A 17,978-nucleotide genomic window follows, 5' to 3' on the forward strand; every position below is an offset into this window, starting at 1 on the left:
AATTACTGTGCAGTAACAAAATCCATGGAAACATTTGTGTGTGTAACTTTGTGAGTTCAATATTGATGGGAGTGGAACGAAATCACATCTAAGGAATATGCCACTATGAATACCTGGTAGTGGAGCTAATGGTGCATTGTGGAATAGTAGAAAAAACAGTGACATATCGTGTGCACATTATTGGGGTAATGGGAAACTGGTGAGAGAAGATTTTATCATTGCACTATTTGTTTAAACCATTTAAAACCTGACATGTCCATCTATAAATGAGCATATGTTGCAATTTTAAAAAATAATTTGGAAGTTCAACCATATTTAAAAATAATATACATTGCATCCTTGAAAAGGGGCAAGGAAGTGCTTACATATATATATTATTTTATTTTTCACAGGTACAATGCTGTATATACATATACTATCAATACCGTCAACATCCATCATATCACTTGTGGGAATTGAACCTGGGAGGGGAGGATTCTATTCCCTCTTCCCATATATATATATATATATATTCACAGGTACAATGCTGTATATACATATACTATCAATACTGTCAACACCCATCATATCACTTGTGCGGATTTAACCTAGGTGGGTAGGATTATATTCCCTCCTCCCAACCACGCAGGATAACCCCAATTGACCTTTTATATATATATATATATATATTTTGTAAATCTTACCTATACTTGTGTCAAATGGTACAACATTGGATAACCCCAATCGGCCTCAGATATATATATATATCATATGGTACAACGTTTAGAATATGTCCAAGCACATCCGAACAAGAAGAAATACTTTGAGACCTTATCATAGAAAAAGAAAAAATATCTGCATCGAAAATTACAGACCAAGCCAAGAGGATGGGGGTGAAAATCAGGAACATATTTTCGTTATCTATACAAGGATAAAAGGGAGCTTGAGAATGTTGTGCACTACAAGATCCTAGTGAGCCTCAAGCTATGCCACGCATGGAGATACGGTGCCTATTTAGTATTTATAGGTTAGAAACTTAGAAGTCATCTTGGACAATATGATGAGACACAGTCCAGTGAAAATTTTCACACATGCATCTTGCTTGTATTTCATACTCAAGCACATTATCTTTTGTACTTCACCCATTTCGTTGTAAATATTTTTTATGTAACCTGGACAAAGCTGATAATTCATTTAAATATGTGTGCTTTAATTATAATCTTTGGAGATTTGGTCAACGATTATCACCGTACTAATTTTGTAGTTATATAAACACAATACGGTATAGTGTACAAATATGTATAATTCATGCAATTCTTATCCTATGCTTGCAACTTACTCTCCTTGTGTTTAAATGTGAATATCTTTATATTGCTGAAATTATGATTGTATCAATTTCCACTGGATTCTTTTCAAGTGCTTCCCAATTCTCACTCCCTTTGGGATTTTCTTATGACCTGTATTACTCTTGAGTCTTTGGAGCTTCCTGCAAGCAATTTGAGAAAATTGTAGGCACATTGACATTAGCAACTAATGTTTTTAGGCAATCATTATGCAAGTAACAAATTGTTGCTTGGGATATCTTCTCCATTTCACATTTTTGCATTTTATTTCTGAAAAAAGTTACTACATATTGTTTTGCAATTGTGGACTTTGTTTGAGAGTTGTAGAACCATAGTCACTAGACTTGTTAAAATTGGCAACTAGGGCCAAACTCCATGTGGGTCATCTTATTTATGGCAGCTGATATTTTTCTTAGATCCCTCTCATCGAAAGTTGTTGGATTGATCTAAAGATCATCCGATTCCAATAAGTATTTATGAAGATATGAATTTATTTTGATTATGGACAAATTGACAAGTCGGCCAGCAACTTATGTAGGCTCAGAAGCCCAACAGTCATGTCTATTCAACCTCTACGTTTTAGTATAAATAGAAGAGGACTTGAAGTCATTTGTCACACACATATACTCTTCATGTGATCTCCTCCTCTCCATGTCTTTGGGTTTTGGTGAAGGAGAGACACTAAGAGTATACGCTGGCCTAGTATGATGCCCTAGCCGCAGTATGATGATCTAAGCAGCAAAGGGAGGCACTTATACACAGTCTAAAGAAGCCCTAATCCGTTGACTAAAGGAGGCCCTAACTGCAGTAGAGAGAGGCCTAATCCACAGCAAGGAGGAGGGCCTAATACGCAGTCAAGGGAGACATCTAAACGCAGCCCTAGAGAGGAGACCTAGCCGCTGTCATAATGAAGCCGTAGCTGCAGCCATAGCCGCAGTAAAGATATGCCCTAGCCGCAGGCTTATGAGGACACCTACACGCAGAAAAGAGGAGACTTATAAGCAGCATAAATAAGCCTCTATACGCTGTCTCAAAAGGCTCAATCCGCAGATGAGAGGAGGGCTAATATAGGCCCTAAATGAAGGCCTGAAGCCGCTGTCTATTGACCCTATACGCAGCAAGAAAGAGACTCTTTATCCGCAGTCAGAAAGAGGATCTATACACAGTCCTAGAGGAGACCTGTTTACGCAGCAAGGAGATATATATGGGACCTTCCATCCGCTGTCTAAGAAAGCTCTAAAAGAGCCCTTGCCACAGGTCTGAAAGTCACCTAATCTATACGCTGTCTGGTCACAATCCAAGAGGTTTATATGCAGCAAGAAAAGGCACTCACACGCAGCAAAGGGGAGGCTTCTATACATAGCAATTGAGGGTACCTTAAGACGCTGTAAGGAAAGACAGCTAAAAGTAATCATATCACAGCTTAGAGGATATGTCCTTATGCCACATTGTTGTAGGTGACAGCGTGACTCATTTGAGATCTGTTCTGGGCATGTTGACATTGTTCTTGAGGGGCAGAACTACAATGAAGAAATACCCTAACCAGTCACCACGTTATGCATCAAGTGACTGTGTCTGGTGCAGCCTCAGAGAGAAGGTAAATCAAGTCTGTCTAAGAAGATCTCTCAGGAGAAGATTGGAAGACATTGCTGTTCAAGGATAAAGATAGCTGGGTACTGTGTGTAGACCTTGCTGCTGCTGGGCTAGGCCACAGGCCATAGCCAGCAGCATAGATTGTGTTAAGGGTTGCACAAATCAGTCTTGCAAGTATGGCAGTATTGAAACCTCAACTTGGATCATGACTGTATCAAGGATGAGAACTGAAGTTTGATGCACCAGCTCATATAGCAGTGACAGCTAGTACTGCAGGAAAAGGACAGCATTCTGGAAGATGCAGCATGATTGGATGCAGCATGGTTGGATGCAGTATGGTGATGGGATCACCTTGAAGAAATATGTCGTCACCTAAGTTTAGATCTGCAGTCCTTGTCATCAGATCTGCAACCTCATTATGTCATCTTCATGGTGAAGATCTCTGCTCTTATCTTGTCAAGTCAAAGTGTTGACTTCTGATGTATATGTACTATCTCTCTCTCTGCTGAACTATTGAAGAACATAGAAGAAGAATTTATCAAGGGTTTCCCCACATTGGGGTTTGTCCCTGGCTAGCGCCATATCTTGTGTCCTCTTGTCTTGGCTTGTCTTCTGCGATTTATGTTTATGTTCTATGTGCAGTTTACTTTAATGCTGATGTGATTGCTAATCTAGAAAAGATCTTGAGCTAACTGTGAAAATTGAAATAAATTGCTCTAAGCATAGAACATACCTAAAATTAACTAATTTTGTAGTTATATAAACACATAATACGTTTTAGTGTACAAATATCTATAATTCATGCAATTCTTATCCTATGCTTGCAACTTACTCTCCTTGTGTTTAAATGTGAATATCTTTATATTTCTGAAATTATGATTGTATCAATTGCCACTGGATTCTTTTCAAGTGCTTCCCAATTCTCGCTCCCTTTGGGATTTTTTTATGACCTGTATTACTCTTGAGTCTTTGGAGCTCCCTGCAAGCAATTTGAGTAAATTGTAGGCACATTGACATTAGCAACTAATGTTTTTAGGCAATCATTATGCAAGTAACAAATTGTTGCTTGGGATATCTTCTCCATTTCACATTTTTGCATTTTATTTCTGAAAAAAAAATTCTACATATTGTTTTGCAATTGTGGACTTTGTTTGAGAGTAGTAGAACCATAGTCACTAGACTCAACTCAGGACAATATTCGTTTTGGTTAGAGAGTCGAACTTGACTTGGGACACCATGGCAATTACAAAATATAGATTCTCAAGAAAAATAAATTTTTACAGATTATACACAAGAGAAAAATGCTTTTAATGCAAATTCACTTTATAAAATGCAAAAACATACATATCCAAACATAACCAAATATATCATGATTCATGATCAAATTCAACCATCATAATACATATCTATTAGAATCTTTCATCAATCAAGATTCAAGAAGACTCAAAATCGGTATGGGCTATGGCTCATCATTCATGAATGTCAAATCATCAAAAGTTCTAGATGGTTGTCAAAATCTGTGCTGTTGTGCAAATGTTGGAAACCCTTCCTGAAAGCCTTCTCGGTATTCCTAGAAATTTCAAAGTGAAATGGATAAGAATGGTAAAAATGTGAGACAACAATGTTTTAGAAACCCTTTGATTCATGAGTTATCTACTAACTTATTGAGGTATTGAATAATTTGGCTACTAGTTTTCCTTCAAATACCACTCTATACCACTCCACCGCCCTCTACCAAAACACTATATCACTTTCTTTTTTTGAGTTTCCTAGTCTGTTTTTGCAGGTGACAGCAATAAAATTTCTGAATTCAGGCTTCTGTGATCCACAATGAATTAAGATAAGTCTTTCGGTAGAATTCACATAACAATTCTTTTTTTTTTTATCTGTTATGTGATTTCTGTTAATATTTGGAGTTGTGGCTTTATCTGTTATGTGATTTCTACCGAAAGACTTTTCTTAAAGCAATAAAATTATTTAATCCACTTAAGATGAATATCTTTTGATGAAATTTTTATGAGGTCGATAAGGATGTTCACTAGCCTCTGTAGAAATTCTTCAGTCTATTTCAAACTAATCAATGAGTGCCAATCAAAAACCTCATATCACTATCACTAGAGAGAATTTGGAAAAAATATGAACAATTAGAGTGCTGAATTTCCTTCTCCTCCTTCTCTTCCTTTGTTCCTAATAACAATCTTCTAACAATCTTCATCCAGCTATCCTTGATGTGTATATTTTATGACATGAAGTTCCCTCCCCTAAAGATTCAGCTTGATCATCAATCGCCCATGTTAATGTAAGATATTGGTGGATGAAGAATTTGAAGTCAGGTTGAGGGGTTGATGATTACATATTATGACATGCAATCAATATATATATATATAAAACTCAAAATAAGAGATTTGCTACATATCCTTTTCTTATTGTGATTTGGATTTGATTTTTTGCATCTCTGGAATTCTTGTTGCATGATAGTTGTAGCTTATGTGTAGACTGAGCTTGTTGATGTAGGCTATCCTTGCTGATGTTGACCATAATTTGCAAGGTTGAACTTTGTGAGACACACTAGCCTGATTTGATTGTTCTCTTGATGATGATAATTGTGGCATTTCATTTCCTTCTTTTCTTCTATTGAAATTCTGTAGCTGATGCTTGCGTAGGTGCTAGCTGTTGGTTGGAAATTTGCTTTGAGCCTACAATTTTTACTGTTGAAATAGAATTAGAAGACTCTAGCGCTAAATCTTGAACCAAAGGGGTAATATTTTTTGCAGATGTTGATGGTGCTTTTTCTGACTTACTTTAACTCTCCTTCATCACTTTGCATGTTTCTAAAATATTTGTGCACTTTGGAAGTGATGACCATTGTTTCCACCTTAGAGTTTCCAACGGCCTTGTTTTGTCGTTGTTAACTAATGCTGGCAAATGCTATAAACTTGGCTTTTCATCCACTCAACTCAGTGAACTGAAGTGGCCCCTTGAAATGATGAAAAACATGCATGCAATTGTCCTCAAGTTGATGAATCTGGGTGGCTTGCAATTCTTTTCTTACTAATTTTCAAAAGCCCAATGCTCTTTGAATTATCACGATGCAATTAATAGAATATTCATACTATATTTATTATCTTGCCAATTGTAAGTTGTGTCAATCACAACTTCATATAGCCCCCCATAAAATGTTGATATTTGATGCCCATATTCAACAATATAGTACTCTTGAGCTTGACTTTGACTTAAAAAAATAATCGAAGTTGAAGCCGATAACATACTATTATTTTGCTTGTGTTGACATGCAGATGTTCACCCAATTGTGTAAGTGCCAACACAATCATTTGGAGTTGTTGATGATCTTGGAGGCCTCATATAGGGATTTTTATAGAATGTGTATGTTGTTGGTGGTGAATCTACCATGCTACTGCAGAATTTCTAGTTGCAAAGGATTTTGTAGCTGTACAGGGGTCCTATAGAAGGTTGAAGACTTTAATGTTTCTTGTAGTTGAGCATTCCTTAGGTCATAATGATGTCCACTGATGAAGAATGAAGTGCCTCTTGTGAAAATTTTGCTTGTTTCTTTTGTATCAACCTATAAGGTTCCTTGTAGAAACCTGTAAGTTTTACTTTTTTATGGCTAGAATTATGTTTTTGAAGCTTAAGAAAGTTGAAAATGGAAGCATAAGGATGGTAGGTGATGTGAATGATGGATAGTGGAATTAGGAATGCATTTGATGGATGCATTGGTGCTATGGAAGAATGATGTATGGTACAAAATGGCAGAGAATCATACCAAGAGACAAAATTTTATTTGCACGTAAGAATAGGATAGGGTATTTAAGAAGAATGGAGAAAAAATAGGTGATTGAGTGGTAGAAAATGTAAGGATGATGGAAAGACAAAATTAGAAATTTCTTGCAAACCTATATGTTGAAAAGGAAATGCAAGTATAATTTTTTATGGCTGTCTTCTCCCTTGCAAGTGTAGGGTGCATGGAGCCTTCAAAGGCTTGTTATTTTCTTTTGCAAGAGGAGATCCATGCTGATGTTGATATTACTCTGGACTTCAAATCTTCTTTTTTGATTCTGCAGGTCCAGAAATTTTTGTTTCCTATGGACGTTGTGCTAGGGATTTTTTTTTTTCTTTTTCCCTCTTTCCATTTTTCCTTTTTTAGGTTTCCATTTTCCCTTTTTTCTTTATTTTCTTTTTCTTAGGGTATTGGTCCCATTGCTGGTTTTCATCAGTTATCTGCTTCATACCTCAGTGAGGTTTTAACCATGGGGAAGCTAGCTCTCTCTCTCTCTCTCTTCTTGAGGTATAGGCTTTCCTCAAGAAGGTTTTCAAGTAGCGACCTATCCTAGATGCCTCAAATATGTTTTCATCATGGGAATTTTTACTCTCTGTCTCTCTCTATTTTTTCTTTTATCTTTTTTTCGAGATGTTCCACATTTCTTTTGCACTGGAGACAATGGTCGTCTTTATTTTCTTCAATTGTGGATGTCCTCTTCACAATTTTCTTGAACATGTACTTACTACTTTACCCTCTTCATGCAACTCTCATAAATCATTTATTCACAGTTAAGTTGACCCTTTAGACCTTTGACATTCTACACAAAGCTAGTAGTTGTACTCCAATGCATGGTGAGATTATGGAAGAAGAGAGGATTTATGAAATAGTTTTCATTTTAACATGTTGATAATGTTGAAATATGTAACTAGGTTCGGTCTTCATAATGAGATATGTAATCATGATTTTATGTATTTAGTGAAAAGAGAAAAATAAATAAATTTATTATTGTTCTTGAGGCATGGGTTTCATGCTCAAGAGAAATTTATTTTCAGGTCAAGCACCCATTGAGTGCTTCTAGGTTTGTCATAAAGTCAATATAGTCATTGTCATGTATTGAAGACCCATTTGGGCATGTTACATATTGTAAAGAAAATTTATTTGAGTCAAACTTAAGTCAAAAGACCCTCCAAGACCTCATCATGGTGCAAAGATCAAGTTGGCCTACATGAAGGGACAAGTCGGCCTCACAAGCCTATAAATAAGAAAGAACTCGACCTTATTTCAACACTCACTCAAGCAAGTTCGATCTCCTCAATATAGAAGTTGGAAAAGGACGAAAAGGAAGAAGAAAGGCAAGATCAAAGTTTTTGGGCCTTTCTATCTCTCTCGTGTTAGGGTTTCTATAGTTGTTGGGCAAGTCGAAGTGCTGGAAATCTTGGTCAAGGGTCATAGGCCTTGGAATTCGTCAATTGGAGTTCTATTAGAAGAGAAGAATTCTTGTGGGTTTTCCTCTTAAGTGGAGAGGTTTTGGCCCTCGCTGATCGCCTACATCTTGTGTCCTCTTGTCTCATTGTTCTTTATAATTTCGTAGATGTTTGATGATAAGAACACTAAATATAATTAAGAGAAAGAAGATAATTAAGTAAAAATACATCAAAAGTAGTTATTAAAGTAAGAGAAATCACCTAATCTAGTTGCCTTAGATTTCTCAACATGGTATCAGAGCTAAGGTGACTACATCAAGGAAAGACAGCTTAAAGAAGGATACTCAAGGGTCAAAGCATCAAGAAGTTCGATCAAGCAAGGAGACTAATACCTAACGAACACAAGGAAAGGTAAAGGAAGGAAGAGCAAAGTACTTTTGAGTTTATTTTATGGGCTATATTCTCCACACATTTGAAGTATTAGGGCATCCTTCTGTAGCAACAAGTATCGAATTGCAGCGACCATAAAAGGTCAAGTTTGCTAGTCGAAATAACTAGAAAAAGAAGTCAAGAAAAGTAGAAAGGAGGCAAATTTTTCCATCTTCTAGCCACACATGTAATCTAGGGTTACTGCAAAAAAGGGAAAAATCGCAGACCTGCTACAACAAGCTGAAGTTCTAAAGAAGGGTCAAAATTTGAGGTTGTGAAACAAGTTTTACTAGCGTTGACCTGAAGGAAGAGAAGCAGGAAAAATCTTTGTCATTATCATCAAGGAACCAATGTGATCTCTCTTTGAGTCAAGGATCACTTTCAAAGGAAGACATCGTCACCAAGAAGACGTCTTTTGTTATTTACATCATCATCAAAATCAAGAAGGCTTCAAGTTGAAGATGTTATCATCTAGGAGTATCTTCACTTGTCAAGTAAGTATCTTTATATCTATATTTGAATCTGTCAAAATGAAAGACGAAAAATTTGATCCTCATAGAAAATGAAGTCATTGAGCATGTTAAGGGTTCGTCACTAAACCTCCAAAGGAAGAAGCTCAAGCTATAATTGAATACATGAAAAGGGAAATAAGGGCTCAAAGGATTTTTATAGAATCCATCAAGGATCCCCTCGTTCCATAAGCAACAAAGTTAGAGACATCAAAATAAATCTAGAAGCACCATTGGAGAAGTCATATCTTTAAAGAACCTAGTTGTATAACATGAAGATATCAAAGGAAGAAGGAATAACCTCATAATTCATGAGGGTGTCAGAAATTCGAGACCAATTGCAAGAGTTGGGGGAAATCATGTCATATATAAAAATGACCATCGTGATGCTCAATGCACTACATGATGAATGGGGCGACTTTGTATCAAGAATTTCCGGAAAGAAGGAAGCCACCCCATTTAGTGAACTTTGGTCATTGTGTAAGATTTGGCGAAACCAGGTTAAAAGCTAAAAGTGATGTGGGACCAAGCGAACAAGTCAAAGCATTTGCTACCATGGCTAAAAGAAAGGGAAAATTTGGAAAATATGGTCCTCAGAAAAATAAGGAGGATATGTCGAAGATCCAATGCTATGGTTGTTAGGAATATGGGCATTTCAAGAGAGATTGTCCGAAACTCAAGAAGGACAACAAGAGGAAAGAAAGAAATGAAGCTCATATCACCAAATAAGTGGAAGAACCCGATGAGAAGAAATCCAAAGGGATAGATAGGGTTTCTCCTATGCATAGCAAGGAGAAGTAGGAGGTGAAAAGACCTCTACCATGGCAATCAAAATGAGAAGCATTATGACTAGATGCATCTTAGTAGAAGATGGCATCATATTAGAAGCATACCGTTAAAGCAAGAGCTCATGACATTATTAGAGAAGCTTGAAAGGATAGCTGAAGTAGAAGTCTACATGGTTGTAGCAGTCATCATAGAAAGGAAGTAGCTCTTGGTAACCTCATTGAAAGCATAAGTAGTATTTATGGGAAAAGAAAAGTTATCTAGCATGATAGAGGATAGAAAGAGTTCGTCATGTATCATCATCATTAGGAAGGAGCATTTGCAAGATGAGGATAATCAAGATTCTTCGTTGGAATCTTCATTAGAAGGTTCACCTCTCTTAGAAGCAAGTGTCTCTCTAATAATTCCATCTTGTATGGTATTCATGATTTAAAAGGGATGATGGTATGATGACAAAGGAGTGCAACAAGTCAAGGTGGTTGAAGTACTTTCAATCAAGGAAGTTGTCGAAGGAAACCTAGATGACTGTAATATCCCTCCCCTTAATAATAAATAATAAATAATTCAACTTAACTTCGGGACGAAGTTCCTTAAAGTGGGAGAGTATGTAATATCTCCCCTTAATAATAAATAAAAATAATAAAAATAATAATTAATACAAAAATAATAATTAATAATATAAATTATAAATAATAATAAATAAATCACTTAATAATAATAAAAATAATAAATCATAAATGTTAAATAATAAATAAGATTAAAAATATATACAAAGAAAATAAATAAATATAGTAATAACCATACTAAAACTCTAGATAAGAATAAGGAAACTATCAAAAAGAAGGAAATAAAACAAGAAAAGGAAACTATCAAAAAGAAAGAAATCAAAAGAAAGTTGCATGAGACACTTGGAGCGTGTGCATGTGGTTCCCCTTCCAATGTTGTTCTATTTAATAGATGGTGAGAAAGGTGAGAGGCATTTCCTGCATTCCATCTTTCCAAGATTCTGTCTTTCATTCTCTTGGGAGAATGGTATGCTAAGACCTAGGAGTCACTGGCAGTGGTACGTTGATTGAGGGCTCAGGGGTGGCCAGTTGTAGCAAGACGTTGCACAATTGAACCTATGGTTGGGTGGAGAGTCGTTCCCAAAACTTTGTTGCGGTAAACTACTTCGACCACAGGTAAAACTATTCATTCAATTTGAATTTAGTTAATTAATTACGTGTTTATTGGGCTAGGTAAGTGCCACTCTCATTTAAATTAATGTTAAATTAGATATTTATTTTTTGGACTGTTACAATGACCAAAAAGAAGAAATGAGGTATGCATCCATGTATTTGGTAGATTGGGTTGTGTCGTGCATAAATGCTCTATCTCATGAGCATGATCAAAGAAAAGGGGATCACTTCCTTGAAAAGATACATGAAGGCATGGTTCACATATTGACTAGATGAAATCAACATAATATGTCCTTATATGGAATGTGAGGTGGTTGATAAAGATGAAGGAACTATGGATGAAATTTCTGGGGAACAATATGTGAAGAAAGAAGAGATCGTGAAAGATGCAACTATGAGCACGTAGAAAAGGAAATCAACATCTGATGACTAGGAGAATTGACCATGAAATCTCCATGGAAAAGGTATGAAGATTGATGGCCCACAAATTGATGGCTGCTATCTCAGCAACTTACAGTGTTGTTACAGGAGGAACAACAATCAATGCTTTCTCAGCAAACTTTAGTGTCGTTACAGGAGGAACAACAAATCATTTCTCTCACAACAAACTACAGTGTTCTTACAGGAAGAACAACAAATTGTTGCTCTGATAGCAAACTACAGTGTTGTTACAGGAGGAACAACAAATCATTGCTCTCACAACAAACTATAGTGTTGTTACAGTTGGAATAGTGAATCATTGCTCTCACAACAAACTACAGTGTTGTTACAGGAGGAACAACAAATCATTGCTCTCACAACAAACTACAGTGTTGTTACAAGAGGAACAACAAATCATTTTTTTTCCAGCCACGCAGTCTGTAAAAACATAGTTTAAATATCCTTTCGTAACTCCCCAACCAAGGATTTTTTTGGAAAATTGCTTGCAAATTATGAAATAGACCCTACTCTGCACAAAACCCAAATGTCAGAATTTTGAATTTCATCTTTCTTTGATAAAAGATTGACCCCCAAATTTGATGACGGTTTTCCTTTACGAATTTTCTTTCTTCTGTTGGCTTGATACAGAGTGCTCTGTATTCTCGAATCTGTAATGTAAAATGACTCTTTCCAATACACAATCTTGGATGCAAAAGTACTGGATTAGAAGATTAACTGAAATATGATTCTCCAGGTTTTCATTTAAATGTAAATCACAGAGAAAATACAATGCAGGAATTCCTCGTTCAACACAACAATTTAAAGACCAAATCAATTTCAATATCCAGATATTAATATTATGGTTCATAAACCTCACAAACACATATACAAATAAATGTTTCACACACACTTACAAATTCAATTTGTTGATACAAAAAACCATTGGTCTAAGAAATGTTATTCAATTAACTTCAATCTCACACTAAAACCTCGAGCACCCAAAAAAATGTTCCTCCCTCTCAAAAAACTAAAAGCCATTGTCCAATAAATGAGTTCATGGATGTGAACCAATTTCCCCTAGCCCTAACTACATACTAGCTATAAAACCATTTCTTTTAACTAGATATTCCTAACTAATCTTAACTAAATATCAAAAAATTTCACAAATAAACTTTAAATGTTTTAGCCTTAACATGTGATCAATCCATCACATTGCTAGGCTCTTGGTCTGACTTTAATAAACAATGTAAACTTTGAAATAGGAATTATAAACTCAAAACAAGAACTCTAGCAAAAAAAACATGACAAACAATGCTAAAAACGAAAAGTGTTGACGCTGGAATAACACTTTATTTTTGGTATGGTACATTTTCAACATGTTTTAAAAATGGCAGTGAATACCAATTTTTTGTGCATAAAACACTCTCAAAACAAAAAGTGTTGATACTGACTATGAAAAACATTAAAAAATTACCTATAAAAAATAATAATTAAAAAACTATAAGGAAATTAAAAAAATATAAAGAAATAAATAATAACAAAAACATATTTTCAAAAAAAAAATGAAAAAAAAAATAAATAAATAAATAAAATAAAAAAAAAAATTATAGCATAAACAATAAAAATATTTGGAAAAGAATAAAAAATAAATAAAAACTACTAAAATTAAGATTAAAAACATTTAATAAAAAACTAAAAACAAAAATATACTCAAATTAAAAAAAACAAAAACAAAAACAAACAAACATTTAATTTTTTTATTAAAAAAAAACATTTAAAATATATATATATATATATATATTCGATGTGAAAGAAAAACATTTAAAATTTTTAACAAAATATATATTTTTTATTTAAAAAAAAACTGTGTCACGTTCAGCCGGGCGGTGGTAGGTCAATTCTGGGAATCGACCTGTCACCGCCCGACCACGCCCCCACGAGTGGCCTGGTGGTGGCAGGTCGATTCGGGGAATCGACCTGCCACCACCCGGCCACCCAAGTCGCACCCCCAAAGGCAATCGGGCAGTGGCAGGTCGATTATGGGAATCAACTGCCTGACTGCCGGGGTCGCACCCCCATGGGCGGTCGTGTGGTGGCAAAGCCAATTCCGAGAATCGACCTACTACTGGCCACTCTTCCCCCCCGCTCGTGGGGGCGTAGCCCTGGGCAATGGAGCTGCGTGGAACTCTGTCGCCCAGGGCTGCACCCCCACGGGGACCAGCAGGGTGCAAAAATTTTTTTGTTAAGAATTTTAAATCTTTTTATTTTATTTTTATAAAAGATTTAAATGTTCATTTTTTAAACCATATATATATATATATATATATATATATAAAATGTTTATTGGATTTTATTTTTAATTTGAAAATATATATATATTTTTAAATTTCAGTCGTTTTTTTGTTTTTGTTTCTTAATTTGAGTATATTTTTGTTTTTTAGGTTTTTTTTAAAATGTTTTTAATCTTAATTTTAGTAGTTTCTTAATTTTTTTAGTTATTTTTTGTTAATTTTTTTTTTTTTTAATTTATGGTTTGTTTTTATTTTTATTTTAGTTTTTTTGTTAATGTTTTTTTTAATTTTTACTTAATTTTATAGGTTTTTTTTTGTTCAAATCTTTTTATGGTTTACTAGATAATTTTTTTCATTTACATTTTTTTTTTAAGTAATCAACATTTTAAAAAAGAAAAATAAGACAACTATGAAATTTGTTAAGTAATTATGATTTCAAAAAAAATTGGACATAAAAAAATTTTAAGTGTCAAAAAATGTAACATTTAAAAAAAAAATATCTTCACTTAATACATTAAAAAAATTTAAGTGTCAAATATAAGCCCTCTAAAAAAGAAAGTTGATGTTGGATCAACACGTTTCAAAATGAACATGAAAATCACTAACATTTAAAAATAAATATTTATATTTGATACAAAGAAAATTTAAAGTGTCATAAATATGCTCTGCAAAAAAAAAAAAAAAAAAGACGTATTTTGCACACCATTTTTCCAAATCGGTTGACTTTATTGCTACCTCAACAAGCGAGTAATCGTATCAATTATCATTTAACAGTTTACATTGTTAATAACTTATCATTTTTATGTGCTCGGCCTAATGCACTTGCATCAAACTCCCCAAGAAAGAAAATTTATGAGCTCCTACTCATAAGATCTTCTATAGAATGACCTGCTTTCTGTAGTGTTGCCTCATCCATCCAAGTAGAATCCTTTATCGGATGGTCTTTCCACTTTACAAGATATTCCAAGTATTCTTTCCTTTTGGTCTTTTTGGCAACATGTGTATCCAAACTCTGTTCAACCTCTAAACTCTTTGCCATAGGCATTTGCTTTAGCCAATGTTGTTTCTTTCCTTCATCCTGGTCAAGATTCCCAGAAGCTTGATCCGCATCACCAATTGTGTAGGGATACATATCTGCTACATTAAAAATGGGTGAAATGCCAATTCCTGGAGGAAACTCCAGCTCATAAACATTCATTGAAAACTTGCGGAGGACATTATGAATTTCTTGGATCAAGTTTTCCTTCATTGAGCAATTGGGAATACATCGCTGATTGTTCTTGAACAATAGCCCATCCTGCAACATAAACTCTTTCCATGGACTGTTGTCCCTATTGACTGGATTTTTACACGCTACAAAAGCTTCTTTAAAATCAGCGTCAATGTCATATAAGTCCTTCAAATAATCAAAGCCTAAAATTTGTATTTGACTTTCCTGCATGGTTAAGCATCTCCTACTCAAGGCATTGGCAACCTTATTTGCCTTCCCACTAATGTGCTTCAAAACAAAAGTGAAATTTTAAAGGAACTCCACCCACTTTGCATGTTTATGATTTAACTTATGTTGTTGCATAATGTATTATAAGACAAAATTATCCGTGTATAGAACACACTCGTTAGGCATCAAGTAATGTCTCCAATGCTTCAAAGCTTGAACCACCGCATGAATTTCTTTGTCATAGGAAGAGTATTTTTGTTTTGACTCATTTAACTTCTCGTTGAAATATGCAACAAGCTTATCTTCTTGGCTCAGTACAGCTCCAAGGGTTGTCCCAATAGCATCACATCTCACTTGAAAAGGTTGATTGAAGTCTGGCAACTTCAACACCAGCTTCTCAGTGATCTTCTTCTTCAATAGTTGAAATTTTTTTCCTACTGCTGTTGTCCAATAAAATGGCTTCCTATTCTTCTTGATGGTGTCAATGATAGGTGCACAAATGCCACTAAAATTCCTGATAAATTTTCTATAGAAGCTGGCTAAGCCATGAAAACTTCTCACCTCAAAAATATTCTTAGGTGAGGGCCAATTTACAATTGCCTCTATCTTTTCCGGATCCATTTTCAAGCCATCCTTAGAAATGACAAAACCCAAGTATACAAGCTCACTCTTCATAAAAGAACACTTCTTCATGTTAATCAATAGCTTTTCTTGCTACAATCTCTCTAAAACATACTTCAAATGTCTTAAGTGCTCTTCTTTAGTTTGACTGAAAATTAAAATGTCATCCAAGTAAACAATGACAAACTTACCAATGAACTTCAAGACTTCATTCATCAGTCGCATAAAGGTATTGGGTGCATTTGACAAGCCAAATGGAATGACCATCAACTCGTACAAGCCTTCATTGGTCTTGAAAGTTATCTTCCACTCGTCTCCTTCTCTAATCCGAATTTGACGATAACCACTTTTTAGGTCAATTTTTGAGAAGTAAGTTGTTCCACCTAAGCAATCCATCATATCACCTATCTGTGGCAATGGAAACCTGTAATGAATGGTGATCTTGTTGATTGCTCTAGAGCCAGTGCACATTCTCCATTCTCCACCCTTATTTGGACTTAGTATTGTAGGTACAACACACGGACTCAAACTTTCTCTTATTAACCCTTTGTCCAACAATTCTTGGACTTGCTTCCTCACTTCCTCATTCTCTTTGGGTGGCATTCGATATGCAACCTTGTTCGGAAGACTTGCTCCTGGTATTACTTCTATGTTATGACTGATGCTTCTTTTGGGTGGCAACTCGCTTGGCAATTCATCAACTACAATATTATGAAACTCATGCAACAACCCTTGAACTTCAATAGGTAAATCTACAATTTCAGTGTGCAGAAGTACTACCTTTGGCTTGCAAATCACTGCATACCTTACTTCTTCTTCTTCCATTTATTGTAGAAATTCCTTTCCACTAAGTAACAGGGCTTTTGGGCTGCTTGCTTTAGATGTACCTTCCTCTTTCAATGGTACAAGAGTGTGCTTGATGCCATCCTTTTCGAACTTATAACAATTGCTCTCTCCATCGTGTGTCACCTTCCTATCAAATTTCCATGGGCGACCCAAAAGAATGTGACAAGCATCCATTAGCATTATGTCACAGAGCACCTTGTCTTTATACCTGCCTATCTGAAACTCAACTTCACTTTGTTCATGCACCAACAATTGGTGTCCTTTTTGCAACCACAATACCTTATAAGGTGTGGGGTGCTTAATCTTTTTCAATCCCAATTTTTCCACCATTTCTTGGGAAACTAGATTGTCTGTACTTTCGCTGTCAATCACCAATTTGCAGCATTTGCCTTTTTCCTTACACATTGTCTTGAATAAGGATTTCCTTTGGATTGGTTCAACAATCTCCTTTGTTGGTTTTAACAAGACTTTGTGCATCATCAAAACCTCTCCAGTCTCTGGCACATTCTCTACCTCAGGTACTTGTGCCTCTACTACTTCGGTTTGAGCTATGTATGCACCTTGTTGTCCCGTATTTTCATTCTCAGGACATTCAAAAGATCGGTGACCCAATTTGTTACATTTGTAACACCGGTAGACAGTCTCTCTACCTCTTCCTCTACCTCTACCTCTACTCTACCTCTCTGGTAAGGTCTTTCTCCTCTGCTGCCACCTTCTTTCTCTGACTCCCCTTGTTGATTTGGGTTGCCTTCATCATTCTTTTGTGCAAGAAACTTTCCTCTTCCATTTGTTTGTCCTTTCCCTTTAGAAAAACCACATCCTCTTCCAAAGCTTTGCTTCCTAGCTATCTTTTCTTCTACCTTCAAAGCACATTGGTATGCTTCCTCTATTTTCCTTGGAGAAAGTATGTTGATTTCATCTTGAATATCTAGCCTCAAACCATTGATATACCTTGATGTATTTTCTAAGGTATCTTCTACATAGCCTACTCTCAAATTCACCTTGTAAAACTCTTCGGTGTATTCTCTCACTGTCATTATCTTTTGTTTAAGATTTTGCATCTGTTTGTAAAGAGTTAGCTAGTAATCCTTTGGCAAGAACTTACTCTTCATCTTTGCCACCATTCTATCCCAACTCTTGATCAATGGTTTGTCCTTCTTCCTTCTTTCAACATGTACATTATCCCACCATAGTGCAGCATGGCCTTTCAACCTTGTCACAACAAACTTGACTCTCTTATCCTCATCAATTTCCTCGTACTCAAAATACTTGTCCATCTCACTGATCCAATCTAGTAGATTCTCATCTTTCAAACTGCCATCATAAATAGAGATTTCAGG

Source organism: Pinus tabuliformis, chromosome 8 (assembly GCF_031772625.1).
Source record: "Pinus tabuliformis cultivar Carrire ecotype Pingquan chromosome 8, CPIR1, whole genome shotgun sequence".
In the NCBI taxonomy this organism is placed as follows: Eukaryota; Viridiplantae; Streptophyta; class Pinopsida; order Pinales; family Pinaceae; genus Pinus; species Pinus tabuliformis.